At 37.2% G+C, this 13,597-nt stretch overlaps 1 protein-coding gene across 4 annotated transcripts in view; it reads right to left on the bottom strand.

The window, feature by feature from the left end:
- ADGRL4 (adhesion G protein-coupled receptor L4) overlaps positions 1 to 13,597 on the bottom strand; it is a 140,907-nt gene that overhangs the window by 118,964 nt on the left and 8,346 nt on the right. The window contains exon 2 of one of the 4 annotated variants that reach the window (XM_059884709.1): positions 7,157 to 7,233. The gene's annotated coding sequence lies outside the window, so the exon portion shown is untranslated. 4 annotated transcript variants of the gene reach the window in all.

The raw sequence follows: 13,597 nt of genomic DNA, 5'->3' as shown, positions 1-13,597 counted from the left end.
TTTTTAATAATAAATTAATACTCAGAATGTGTTTTTCATCAGCAGAGGGCCATCTCAGCATGATGTCACTAAAGAACCATGACCTAAATTTTAGTTCTGAGGTTTTATCCACAAAAGAGAAATAAAGTGGAGATGCTCACTTTTCTGGATAATTATTGCATATATAACTGATTTGATTAGTCAACCCAAATAATCTCAAAACATTTTGGTGTTCTTTGGGAAGACTACAAATTTCACAATTTGTTTTAACTCTCCTCTCCAATTCAGGTTTTCCTCTGTAAACACATCCTAATATCTGCTAAATAAGCTAAGATTTTAGACAAGCAGAACACTGATAACTACCTTCATTCTACTGTAACTTTTTAAAAACTACATTTTAAAATTTACTGAATAATTTAAATAATAATCTTTATGTCTAAGTGTGCTAATGTATGCACACTTTAATATTTTTTGTTTTATAAATATAACCTTTAAGATAATAGAGAATACAAAATACCATACTGCTCAGTAAGAATAACACTATTAAAGGACTCCACCTTCAATATCATAAAACAACTAAATATAATGTCAATTACATAAATCCCACTTATTATGCCAGAGAGAGAGATTATTCAGATCTCACATGAAAATTAGTTTCTTTCTTTTAATGGTAACAAAGTGATTAACTAGTAAGTTTAACATGAAGAAATGATACGATTCCAAGTGTCTACAGTTCCTTAAACTACTTCAAGATGTATTGGCAGATGTTTCAATTAATGTGTAGCAAGGTCACAAAATCAATTTCTTATCAGCTAAAAACACTCATACAGTAAATTTTATTTTCAAACCATAATCTCTAAATTAAATCTGTGTCCCTAAAAAATACAGTTCAAAAAATCAGTCATTGGGTTTTCTCCCTGATAACGTTTTCACAAATGGCACAAGGCTTTGTATGCTATATATAGCCTACAATGTTTGGTTAGATTCTAATCTTCCTAGAGAATGTCATTATCTTTTTCCATGGCAAATAAAGGACCAAAGTGTTAATTTCCTCCTTAAACTAAGTACGAGGTTTGAACACATCTGGGATTCTATCTTCTAGCAATTTGTTTGGGAACTTTTAAACAATTATAAAGAGAATCTCTGAAACTGTATACTAATCTGGATTTCTTGGTAATATAAACTATATGAACATAAAATTGCGGGAAAAATCAAGTTAACATGGAAAATAGCATAACCATGCAGTAAATTTCGTGTAAAAGGACTTAGCAGGAATTGAACTTTTCAGACCAATGACACTCAAGATAATCACATTTTTAATGAAAATTCATTGACTTGAATGTAAAATACCATCATGTATTATATTGAAGGTCTTTATCTATATTCTAATTTCTTTAAATAAAATGTTTTTTCTCCTAATAACTGATTCTCATCCTACTCACAACTCCACATGTGACGACAATAATGTAAGTCCTTGTACCTTTTCTCTCAATGCCAATGGACCAAACAGTTAAAGAAGCTGAAATATATCAATAATATTGCTTTAACGTTTTAATAGTCATAAAATCACAATTTTCATGGTAGACAAAAATTATGTGTTCTGTTCTTTAACATTCAAAATGCATGATCATGATACCTTTATACAAACGCTGCGTAATGAACACTACCTAGTGGTATCATCTCACACAGCCAGTAACAAATTATAAAAGTTTATTTACTGTAAATTCAGATTCTTGAGACCAGTTTGGTAGTTGATAAAATATGGGATATAAAATCATATCTCAAGAAGACGGAAGAAAAAATTATCTGAGATAATACATTAAAGCTTTTCAAAGCATTTTTTGCACACACTCCTAAACATATACTCTTTTAGCTGATTTCAGCACTGCTAGACAGAATGAAAAGAATGTTTTCTAAAGCAAGAAGGTGAATAACTCTGAGGGAGGGTTAAAACACATTTACAAAAATTAAACACAACATTTTTGTGGATGAAGACAATATTTTCTTCATAATCTTTATATATTACAAGTATTAAAATTTTAGGGAGGAGGGAGGAGGGTTCAGGATGGGGAATACGTGTATACCTGTGGCGAATTCATTTAGATATTTGGCAAAACTAATACAATAAAGTAATATACAGAGAGTATTTCTTCCCACTTCATTCATGTTATAATCTATTCAATTTTAATCAAATTTAGAGCTTGATAAAAAAAACAAAGTAAAATTTGTTTTAATAACAGTCTTACTTTGTACATATTAATGCAAAAAGGACAAAAGTTCACCCTAAGTAGGTAACTGAAGAATAAATACAGCTTTGTGTAATGCTGTATTTAAAAAGATTAGTTCATTGTAAAAAGTGATAAATGTGAGACGGATATTTTCAATGACAGAAAAATTATTTTCTGAAATTAAAGAACAATTATTATGATTAGAAGTGAAAATATAATTTTTCTAAGGGCCAATAATTTCACAATTCCTAGGATTTCTATGAAAACAGCATATTTTACACATAAGATGCAGAAAAAAAATACCACAGTTAATGTGACAAGTGGGACTCTGAAGATTAGGGCCAGAGTGCTTCAAAAACAGGAGGTCATCACAAGCATTAGTGCCAATATGGGAAACAACCCTGCCTTAGGACATACTGCTTCTTAACTCGTGAAAATGTTCAAAAGAGCAACAGATAAGTTAATGGAAATTCAGTCTTGCATAGTTGATCACTCAAAATGAAACAGGGAGAGCCAATTTGGAGAAAACCAATGTAAAGTTTATTAAGCGAACTGATCATTCGTACACATTTTCCATCTGGTTATAATGGATAGTCTTTATTTATAGCAAAATACTTGGGATGGGATTATGCATACGGTAATCTTGCTGTATGGGTCTTGTTACAATGCAGAGTATTCAAGCAAATCTGAGTGTGGATCCATGCAAGCAGGAATATCATATATAATATCTTAGTAAATTCAGCACAGACATGGAATACTAAGAATGGGGCACCAACCAATCAGAATAACCACTCAAAAACCAATCCATGTATTTGACAGACTGTATCCAAGGAATTTTGATAGTTTCCAAGGATGTAGTAAAAAATAAGAATTAGTCACCATTTTCAAACAGCAGTCACTGTTGGGATTCCCCAGGTACCATTAAAAAGCAGGCAGACTCCATCAACACTTATTCCAAAATTAAAAATAAAATAAATGCAAAATAAAAATAAAAATAATGGAAAAATAAAAAGGAATTATGAGAAGATGAAAAAGCAAACAATCATTCTGAACATACAGGAATAAGAAAGGCCTTGCAAACTGACATATGAATTGGGTCTTAGATATTAAGTCAAAGCTTATAATATTCCCAACATTTAAAGTGCCTTATTTCTCTCCTGAGCACCCACACAATTGTTTATCCCATCCCATTTATTGTCTGACACAAAGTATTTTGATGCCTGGAAATACATGAAATCCTCAGAATGGAGAAATTTAGATACAGGTTTCCAGCTGAGAAGACTGCCCCACTGATCAAGTCCACTCTCAACTCCCTGGCTCATTACACTTATAAATAAACAATCATCAATGTTCCTTTGAAGTTGCAACACAAGGACAAGTTCCATTTTGTAGCATTTTGTTCCAGACTGTTCATTAAATGGTACTTATAAATTCACATGAATCATGACCCTCCTCTCCACAAAATGAATACATGCACTACTTTATTCAAAAGTTTATCTCAACCACATACAACAGTGACTAAACCTTTCCCGGAAGGGAGCAAATATAAAAATCAACATTTACAGCCTTCTTGTTTCTTCTGAATGATTCAAGTGACTCTGATACAGCATTTCTCTTGCTGATCATACTATATAATATTTAATACCTTACTTTTTAGCACTGTAATACAAAGGGGTTCACTGAAGATTGGCCCAGAATTTTTTTCACAGGAGAAAGTCACTGAGAAAACAGAATGGAAAATATGTTTTGTTTATTTGGTGACCTCTATAGATGTGTAATATATGTCTGAAGAACTCTGAGGTCACATCTTGGTTCGGTAGGGAAAAAATATATATATCATCATGGTGTTATGGTCATGAGTAGGGAGAAGTGAGCACAAGCAGTAGACAAAAGCCTCGCCTGCACTGGTCATGCCAGCTCCAGAGATCAGGGTGAAAAGCAGTGTGGTACAGTGGAAAGAGCACTGAGTTTAGAGACAAGAGACAAAAACCCGTATCTGTTTTGCTTTCATGTTCTAAATTGAGCTGAAAATCCATTAGTTACTAAAAAAGATGAAATTTAAATTGACTGAAGTTCAAATAAAAGTCTCATAACAGAATCAGAATTTTAAAGCTGAGACATTAACAACCATTATCATAAGAGTCTCAGTTGAACAGGACGTGTGTGTGTGTGTGTGTCTATGTGTGTGTGTGTGTGTGTGTATGCACGCACATGCGTGCATGCACATGCGTGCGCGCTCATGTGTGAAGTGCAAGTTGCTTCGTCATCTCTGACTCTTTCCGACTCCATGGACTGGGGCCTGTAAGGCTCCTCTGTCCATAGAATTCTCCAGGCAAGAATACTGGAGTGGGTGGCCATTCCCCTTCTCCAGAGGACATTCCCAACCCAGGGATAGAACCCAGGTCTCTTACACTGCAGGCAGATTCTATATACTAGTCCATTTAAATAATAAGAGAGACCTTAGATATCTTGGCATAGTTATATGAGAATATATTATCAAAGAATCTAGTTACTAGGGCATGACATACTAGGAGGGGTCAAGTTATGAGGCTGGGTCTTAGTTAGTAATAAGGATATAAAAAAGGATCTAATGGAATACTTTGGCCACCTGATGTGAAGAACTGACTCATTTGAAAAGACTCTGATGCTGGGAAAGATTGAAGGCGGGAGGAGAAAGGGACAGCAGAGGATGAGATGGTTAGATGGCGTCACCGACTCGATGGACATGAGTTTGAGTAAACTCCAGGAGTTGGTGATGGACAGGGAGGCCTGGCGTGCTGCAGTCCATGGGGTCACAAAGAGTCAGACACGACTGAGTGACTGAACTGAACTGAACTGAATAATGGAAATCTGGAAGAGAAAACTTCGGAGTAGCAATTATTTTATTTTTAAGATGACAGGGTAATACTGCAGGATTTCTAAAACATACCCTTCCTCTCTTAAGCTATAATTAGTATCTGAAAAGGGCTTAAATGAAGTAGAAGTTAAGTGAAAGTAGATGAATATAGAAATGGCGGCCTAAAGGACTGACAGAGAATCTTCTTGTAATGGTCATGGATGAATCTTGGCGGCTTGGCCTCTACTCACTCTCCCGAATGTAAGAGTCACTCAAATGTTTTTTTGAAAAGCACGTTTTGTCACTATAATTTGAGCAGGTTTTCAACTATGCTATATGAATGAAGGAGCCTACATATTCTATTATTTAGGTGCATAAAGGTAATGAACATCTTGAACGTATTATGTAAAGTTTAAAAATAAAATAAAAAAAAAATGACACATCATAAAGTAAACTATATTCCTCTTTTATAGCAAGATATCCGTAGAGGTATTCCTTAAACAAAAGCTGAAATGTAAGGCACAAACATATTATGTAAAAGACAGGTGAATATTGGAAGATTCTTTAAATGAAGACTCCTGTGTTTCTTAAGCTTTGGGAAATTGTCTTGTATCTTTTGTGATTTCTTTTGCTAAATCTTGCCTGACCCCTCTTCAATAAGACTTTGATTGGAGGGGTACTAGGTTCTCTGTTTGGTTTCTCAGTTTTGTTCTCATAATTTCCATCTTTGCCTTTTAGTTTTTCAGTCTCTGAGTATTATTTTTCTGCTCCTCTCTATTGTATATTATTGCCTTAATCTGGGAATAATATAGATCAGAAGATAAATATATTTCATTGGAGCAGAAAAATAGATTTTTTTGGTAGTAACTATGATGAAAGTGAAAGAGGAGAGTGAAAAAGTTGGCTTAAAGCTCAACATTTAGAAAACTAAGATCATGGCATCCAGTCCCATCACTTTATGGGAAATAGATGGGGAAACAGTGGAAACAGTGTCAGACTTTATTTTGGGGGGCTCCAAAATCACTGCAGATGGTGACTGCAGCCATGAAATTAAAAGACGCTTACTCCTTGGAAGGAAAGTCATGACCAACCTAGACAGCATATTGAAAAGCAGAGACATTACTTTGCCAACAAAGGTCCGTCTAGTCAAGGCTATGGTTTTTCCTGTGGTCACGTATGGATGCGAGAGTTGGACTGTGAAGAAGGCTGAGCGCCGAAGAATTGATGCTTTTGAACTGTGGTGTTGGAGAAGACTCTTGAGAGTCCCTTGAACTGCAAGGAGATCCAACCAGTCCATTCTGAAGGAGTTTAGCCCTGAGATTTCTTTGGAGGGAATGATGCTGAAGCTGAAACTCCAGTACTTTGGCCACCTCATGTGAAGAGTTGACTCATTGGAAAAGACTCTGATGCTGGAAGGGATTGGGGCAGGAGGAGAAGGGGACGACAGAGGATGAGATGGCTAGATGGCATCCCTGACTTGATGGACGTGAGTCTGGTGAACTCTGGGAGTTGGTGATGGACAGGGAGGCCTGGGGTGCTGCGATTCATGGGGTCGCAAAGAATCGGACATGACTGAGCAACTGAACTGAACTGATCAAGTATATTAGCCAGTGAATTCAGGAAATCACTCCAGGAAAACAAACAACATGGGTTGGAAACTGCATATAATTGCAGTATTATAACCACAGAAGTTATAAGTGAATCAAAAATAAATCTTGAGTTTAATTAAACGGAGCAGGGGCTTTTCAACAACAATGCTTGGAGGAGGAAATGGCAACCCACTCCAGTATTCTTGCCAGGGACGGAGGAGCCCGGTGGGCTGCCGTCTATGGGGTCTCACAGAGTCGGACATCACTGAAGTGACTTGGCAGCAGCAGCAGCACTTTTCTTAGGTACCAAGTATGGGCTCTATCCCAATACTAGTGATATCACAATGTTAGAATTCACCAGTAGGTCATGGAATTTGGGTCAGAGAACGTACTGACTACCCTGTTTCACCTTTAAGATAAAGCAGGGAAGGGATTCGGGAGAGATGTAGCAAGGGGATGAAAGTGGGTTATTATAAAAAGGCAGATTATATTGAGCTGATGAATTTAAGAATATTTTGACTTACGCAGTCCACAGGTATCCTCCACTGATGTGTAAGCAAATTTGAAATTTGTAGCTTCCCTGTTCTATGTGTGATCATTTCTATAGGAAAGAAAACCCAAGAATAGAGACTTTAGTCTCAATCTTCTGTTTTTCAGAATTGCTTGCATTACTGACAATTTTACCAGCTTATTGTCTTGAGGGATTGCTACAAAAGGAGATGAATAAAAGGAAAAAACAAAGCACAAGGAACTGAGTAGCACAAAGGTTACAGAATACACTAAGGAAGAAAATATATTGTGTGGTATGATAGCTTTTTCATACACAGAAGCATATCTTATTTGGTTTGTTTGGATGTAAACTTTCTAAGAATCTCTTTGAGGGTATCAACTGGAATTTTTTCTTCAACCTCATTCCTCTCTTAGAAAGTATCTTTCTTAGGCCAGATGTTCTGTTTATTCATCTTTGTGTTTGTATTTTTGGCTTTTCTCCAATGATTGGTTATCCTTAAATGACCGTCATGTTTATAACTAAAGAACAATGTTGATTATCACAGGTATTTTGGCCTACATTTTGTCTGCCAGACAATTACAAATTCTTTAGCACAAGAGTTCTGAGTTTCCTGTATATGTGGGTGTGCCATAGGACGTTTCCAGCATTATTCCAGTTAGCACAGGTGGGGAATGGGCAGAAAGATTGCATTAATTTTCAGCCTCAGTGATGGCAGGCAGATGACAAAGTTTTCTTTGAGAGTATTTTCTTGGCTTCATTTGGGAGCAAACACCAGTGGGAAAGAGATCAATCTGCATAGCCTTAGGAAAACAATGTCAACAAGTTTCTACTCCCTTTCTGAGCAAGAGAAAGAATATGACCACCACAGGGAAAAGACACCATCTGCACTGAAGCCTGCTCTGTGTACAGTGAACTGTCCCACATGTAGCACAAGATTCTGCTTTGAGAAAGTTTGCTCTTAATTTGTAGACTTCTCATGAATCCTCTCTGATTTCACTGATTTTATTGTCAATTCACTGGGCTTAGACATAGATAAACCGGAGTAAAATAACTGTTCCTGGTCTATGAATTTCATCAAAATATTAGTACTCTTGCTTGGAAAATCCCATGGACGGAGGAGCCTGGTGGGCTGCAGTCCATGGGGTCCTGAGGGGTTGGACACGACTGAGCGACTTCACTTTCACTTTTCACTTGCATGCATTGGAGAAGGAAATGGCAACCCACTCCAGTGTTCTTGCCTGGAGAATCGCAGGGACGGGGGAGTCTGGTGGGCTACTGTCTATGGAGTCACACGGAATCGGACATGACTGAAGCGACTTGGCAGGAGCGGCAGCAGCAGCCTTAAAGCCTGTAAATAGTTTTAACTTCTCTGCACTTATTCCTAAAGTGTCATAAATATATACCCCACACATTTTTTTTTAATTATCAGTTGTTTTGATAATGTAGTGGAAAAAAAAAAGCAGAATCAAGGTGGGAGGGGAAGAACCACAATAATTCATTTTTTATTAATGAGATTCAATTTCATTATTTGCAGATTTACCTCACATAGTAGTTTGAGGACCATAAGAGGCGACTGTTTGAATGTGTTTCCTCTGGGAAAATTACTTAATCTATAAATTGAGGATAATATGAGCTTTTATTTCAGAGTTGTTATGAAGATTAAATTTATAAATTCATGTAAAGTGCTTAGAATAGAAGGTAGCTCAGAGAAAGCACTCAAGTTAACATCAGTATTATTACGCTTTTTGTGAATAAGCTGTAAATCTGAAGTTACTTATTTAAGCACTAAAGAGACCAAATAAGGAAGAAGAGAAATAATGGGAAAATGGATAATCTGGTTAATTTGCTTCCAAATGACTAGGATTTGGCTATAATGTATGCTGGTGCCTTATTAAAACTGGGACTGTAGAAAATTGGCATTCCAAGAACAAAAGAAATATTATCAATTTTGCAAAATGAAATTGGCAATTTAAAAATACTGACAAATAGGGAACTATAACAAACAAAACAAAAAAATTGAGACTCAGTGAGTCACTTTGTGATGTTAAAGGTGCTAACTCCAAATTTCTTTGTTTTTTATACTAATATTTTCTTGAAAAGCAAAAAAGGTTTGCAATATATGAAAATCCCACATCTAGAGTACAATTTTCACTTAATTTAAATTTCCTGTGTGTATGTGTACTAAGTTGCTCCAGTCATGTCCAACTCTTTGTGACCCTATGGACAATAGTCTGCCAGGCTCCTATGTCCATGGGATTCTCCAGGCAAGAATTCCGGAGTGGGTTGCTGTTTCCCCCTCCAGGGGATCTTCCCAAACCAGGTATCAAACTCCTATCTCTTATGTCTCCTGCACTGGCAGACAGTTTCTTTACCACTAGCACCACCTGCAAAGCCCTTTAAATTTCTTCTGCGGTGCTCAGTCACTCAGTTGTGTCTGACTCTTTGTGACCCCATGGACTATGGCCCATCAGGCTCCTCTGTCCATGGAGGCAAGAATACTGGAGTGGGTTACTGTGCCCTTCTCAAAGATATCTTCTTAACCCAGGTATCAAACCCAGGTCTCCTTCGTTGCATGTGGATTCTTCATTGTCTGAGCCACCTTAAATTTCCTAGCATTTCCTAAAGATATAACTGAACAGAAACTATAAGATGGTAGAACTGCCTTGTTCACTTAGCATGCAAAAAATGACAACTGATCTAATTTTATTGCTGTTGATGCTTTATCATCAGTAGCACATATTATAAGAGCATGTGTGTGTATGTGTGTGTGCATGTGTGCACATGCTCAGTTGCTCACCGAGTATCTGACTCTTTATGACCCTATGAAATGTAGCCTGCCATGCTCCTCTGTCCATGGGATTCTCCAGGCAAGAATACTGGAGTGCGTTGCCATTTACTCCTCCAGAGGATCTTCTCAACCCAGGGACTGAACTCAGTCTCCTGTGTCTCCTGAATTGGAACGTGGACATATTATGGCTGAGCCACCTAGGAAGTCAGTAAGTCAGTGTGTGTGTGTGTGTGTGTGTGTGTGTGTGTGTGTGTGTGTATGTGTGTGTGTGTGTATATGTATATATATATATATAATATATATATGAAGAATCAACATTTTGACCTGCAGTAAGAAAAAAGAAAATGATAGTCTTCACTTGGGAAAAAAAGTCAATACTTTTATAATGTTAACTCAGTAAGTATTATCTAGGATTGATTCAACATAGAAATTTGAATAAGTCTTTTTGATTACTAATATTCAAACTCAGAAGTTCTATGTTGATTTTTACTATTTCTGTTTAATTCTCTTGCCATTAGTTATCTGATATTACTTTTCTGATTCTAAATATGCAATGAATCCATCTAGCTAATACTGATTAAAAAGTAATTAAAAACAAATGAGTCTTCTATATGAAGAAACATTTTCATATTTCATTATAAATTGGTTGGGAAAATCCAAAATCAGATATCTATGTTAAACTCTTCTTCAAGGTCTCAGATTACTTCTTAGTTTGTATCTCATTCATTCTTATAATTGTCCTATGAGATAAACATGAAAACAGGATGACTTAGAAAAATGATTCCTGAAAAATGACACTGTCAAATTAGACTAGAGAACTTTTCAGATTTAAAACTGTGGAGTTGATCAGCAAAACTCAAATGACACAAGTCCTTTTTTCCTTCTCTTTTTAAAAATAAAATATTAGCTTAAAGTTTTTATAGTGGTTTATTCCTTTATTTTTCTCTTTTTACATGGTAAAAGAATTTGTAATCTTATAGACTGGATGTTTTGAGGACATTCTACCTAATTATTGTGCTCGAGTTGTTTTCTGTATTGTGTAACCTTACTTGACAACAGATGAAAGAGGTCATACTTCTAGTTACAAGGAAAAGAATTTCTGAAATTGGCAAAGGTGTTTTGTTTATTTGGATGAAGTTCACAGAAAGCATGCATCCTGAAATTTAAGCCTTGGGTTAATTTAGACCATCATTTTTTAATAGGCTACATTTTCCATTTAGTACAAGAAGTCACAAGGAAATAGGCACATTTAAAAAAAAACTTGTTACACAGCTATCTAGAAGCACATTAGAGTTCATACATTTTCAATTTTGCATTATTATTCATTTCCTAAGAAATTCCTTTGGAGTGTATAAAAATACATTTGTTTTACAAAAAATTTACTTCCTCAAAAATTTTTAGTAGTATTTTACATATGAAAGAAAATGTGGATGTAACATTATTGAGACATAGATTTCTAAATCTTCAAATATTCTTTAAATATTACTTAAAAGCCATACCAGAGATCAAACTGCCAGCATTTAGTGGATCATATTGAGCTAGGGAATTCCAAAAAAACATCTACCTGTTTCATCGATTATGCCGAAGCCTTTGACTGTGTGGATCATAATAAACTGTGGAAAGCTCTTAAAGAGATGGGAATACCAGACCATCTTACCTTTCTTCTGAGAAACCTGTATGCAGGTCAAGAAGCAACAGTTGGAACTGTGTATGGAACAAATGACTAGTTCAAGATCAAGAAAGGAGTACTTCAGGGCTGTCTGCTGTCACCCTGTTTGTTTAATCTATACACTGAGTGCATCATGAGAAATGCCAGACTAGATGAGTTACAGGCTGGAATCAAGATAGGCGGGAGAAACATCAACAACCTCAGATATGCAGATGATACCACTCTAATGGTAGGAAGCAGAGAAACTAAAGAGCCTTTTGATGAGTGTGAAGGAGGACAGTCAAAAAGCTGGCTTAAAAGTGAATATTAAAAAACTGAAGATCATGGCACCCGGCCCCATTACTGCATGGCAAATAGAAGGAGCAAAGGTGGAAGCAGTAACAGATTTCCTCTTCTTTGGTCTCTAAAATCACTGCAGATGGTGACTGCAGCCATGAAATAAGAAGACGTTTGCTTCTTCTCTAGAAAGCAATGACAAACCTAGACAGTGTGTTGAAAAGCAGAGACGTTCTTCTGCTGACAAAGGTTTGTATAGTCAAGGTTATGGTCTTCCTAATGGTCACGTACAGGTGTGTGAACTGGACCATAAAGAAGATGGAGCACCAAAGAATTGATACCTTCGAACTGTGGTGCTGGAGAAGACTCCTGAGAGTCCCTTGTACAGCAAGGAGATTAAACCAGTCAATCTTAAGGGAGATCAACTCTGAATACTCAGTGGAATGACTGATGCTGAAGCTGAAACTCCAGTATTTTGGTCATCTGATACGAACAGCTGACTCACTGGAAAAGTGCCTGATGCTTGGAAAGATTGAGGGTAGAAGGAGAAGAGGGCGCCGAAGGATGACATGGCCTCACCAAAGCAATGGACATGACCTTGTGCAAACTTTGGGAAATGGTGAGGGACAGGGAGGCCTGGCGTACTGCAGTCCAAGGGATCACAAAGAGTTGGACATGACTGGGTGACTGAACAATGACAAAAATCATAAGGCACCTCCTTCCAAAGACTGGAGAAAAGGAAAGAAGGAAAGTAGAGAAGGGGGACAAAGAGGGGAAAAACAGAGAAAGATAAAGGAAAAAATGAAAGAAAATGCTGGCACTGGCTGCTACTAAATTCTCTACTCCTAAACTAAAAAGCCTCTTGATGAAGGTGAAAGAGGAGAGTGAAAAGTTGGCTTAAAACTCAACATTCAGAAAACGAAGATCATGGCATCTGGTCCCATCACTTCATGGGAAATAGATGGGGAAACAGTGGAAACAGTGTCAGACTTTATTATTTTGGGCTCCAAAATCACTGTAGATGGTGACTGCAGCCATGAAATTAAAAGACACTTACTCCTTGGAAGAAAAGTTATGACCAACCTAGATAGCATATTCAAAAGCAGAGACATTACTTTGCCAACAAAGGTCCGTCTAGTCAAGGCTATGGTTTTTCCTGTGGTCATGTATGGATGTGAGAGTTGGACTGTGAAGAAAGCTGAGTGCCAAAGAATTGATGCTTTTGAACTGTGGTGTTGGAGAAGACTCTTGAGAGTCCCTTGGACTGCAAGGAGATCCAACCAGTCCATTCTGAAGGAGATCAGCCCTGGGATTTCTTTGGAAGGAATGATGCTAAGGCTGAAACTCCAGTACTTTGGCCACCTTATGCAGAGTTGACTCATTGGAAAAGACTCTGATGCTGGGAGGGATTGGGCGCAGGAGGAGAAGGGGACAACAGAGGATGAGATGGCTGGATGGCATCACTGACTCAATGGACGTGAGTCTGAGTGAACTCCGGGAGTTGGTGATGGACAGGGAGGCCTGGTGTGCTGCGATTCATGGGGTCGCAAAGAGTCGGACACGACTGAGCGACTGAACTGAACTGAACTGAAGCTCTAATATCACAAAAGGTGATGGTGGTGGTGGTTTTGTCACTAAGTAGTGTCTGACCCTGGTGACCCCATGGACTGTATGTAGCCTGCCATTTCCATCTCCAGGGGATCTTCCTGACCCAGGAATTG

Source organism: Bos taurus, chromosome 3, assembly GCF_002263795.3.
Source record: "Bos taurus isolate L1 Dominette 01449 registration number 42190680 breed Hereford chromosome 3, ARS-UCD2.0, whole genome shotgun sequence".
Lineage (NCBI taxonomy): Eukaryota > Metazoa > Chordata > Mammalia > Artiodactyla > Bovidae > Bos > Bos taurus.
Note: the sequence above shows the minus strand (reverse complement) of the source record. Positions and strands in the feature narration are given on the sequence as shown.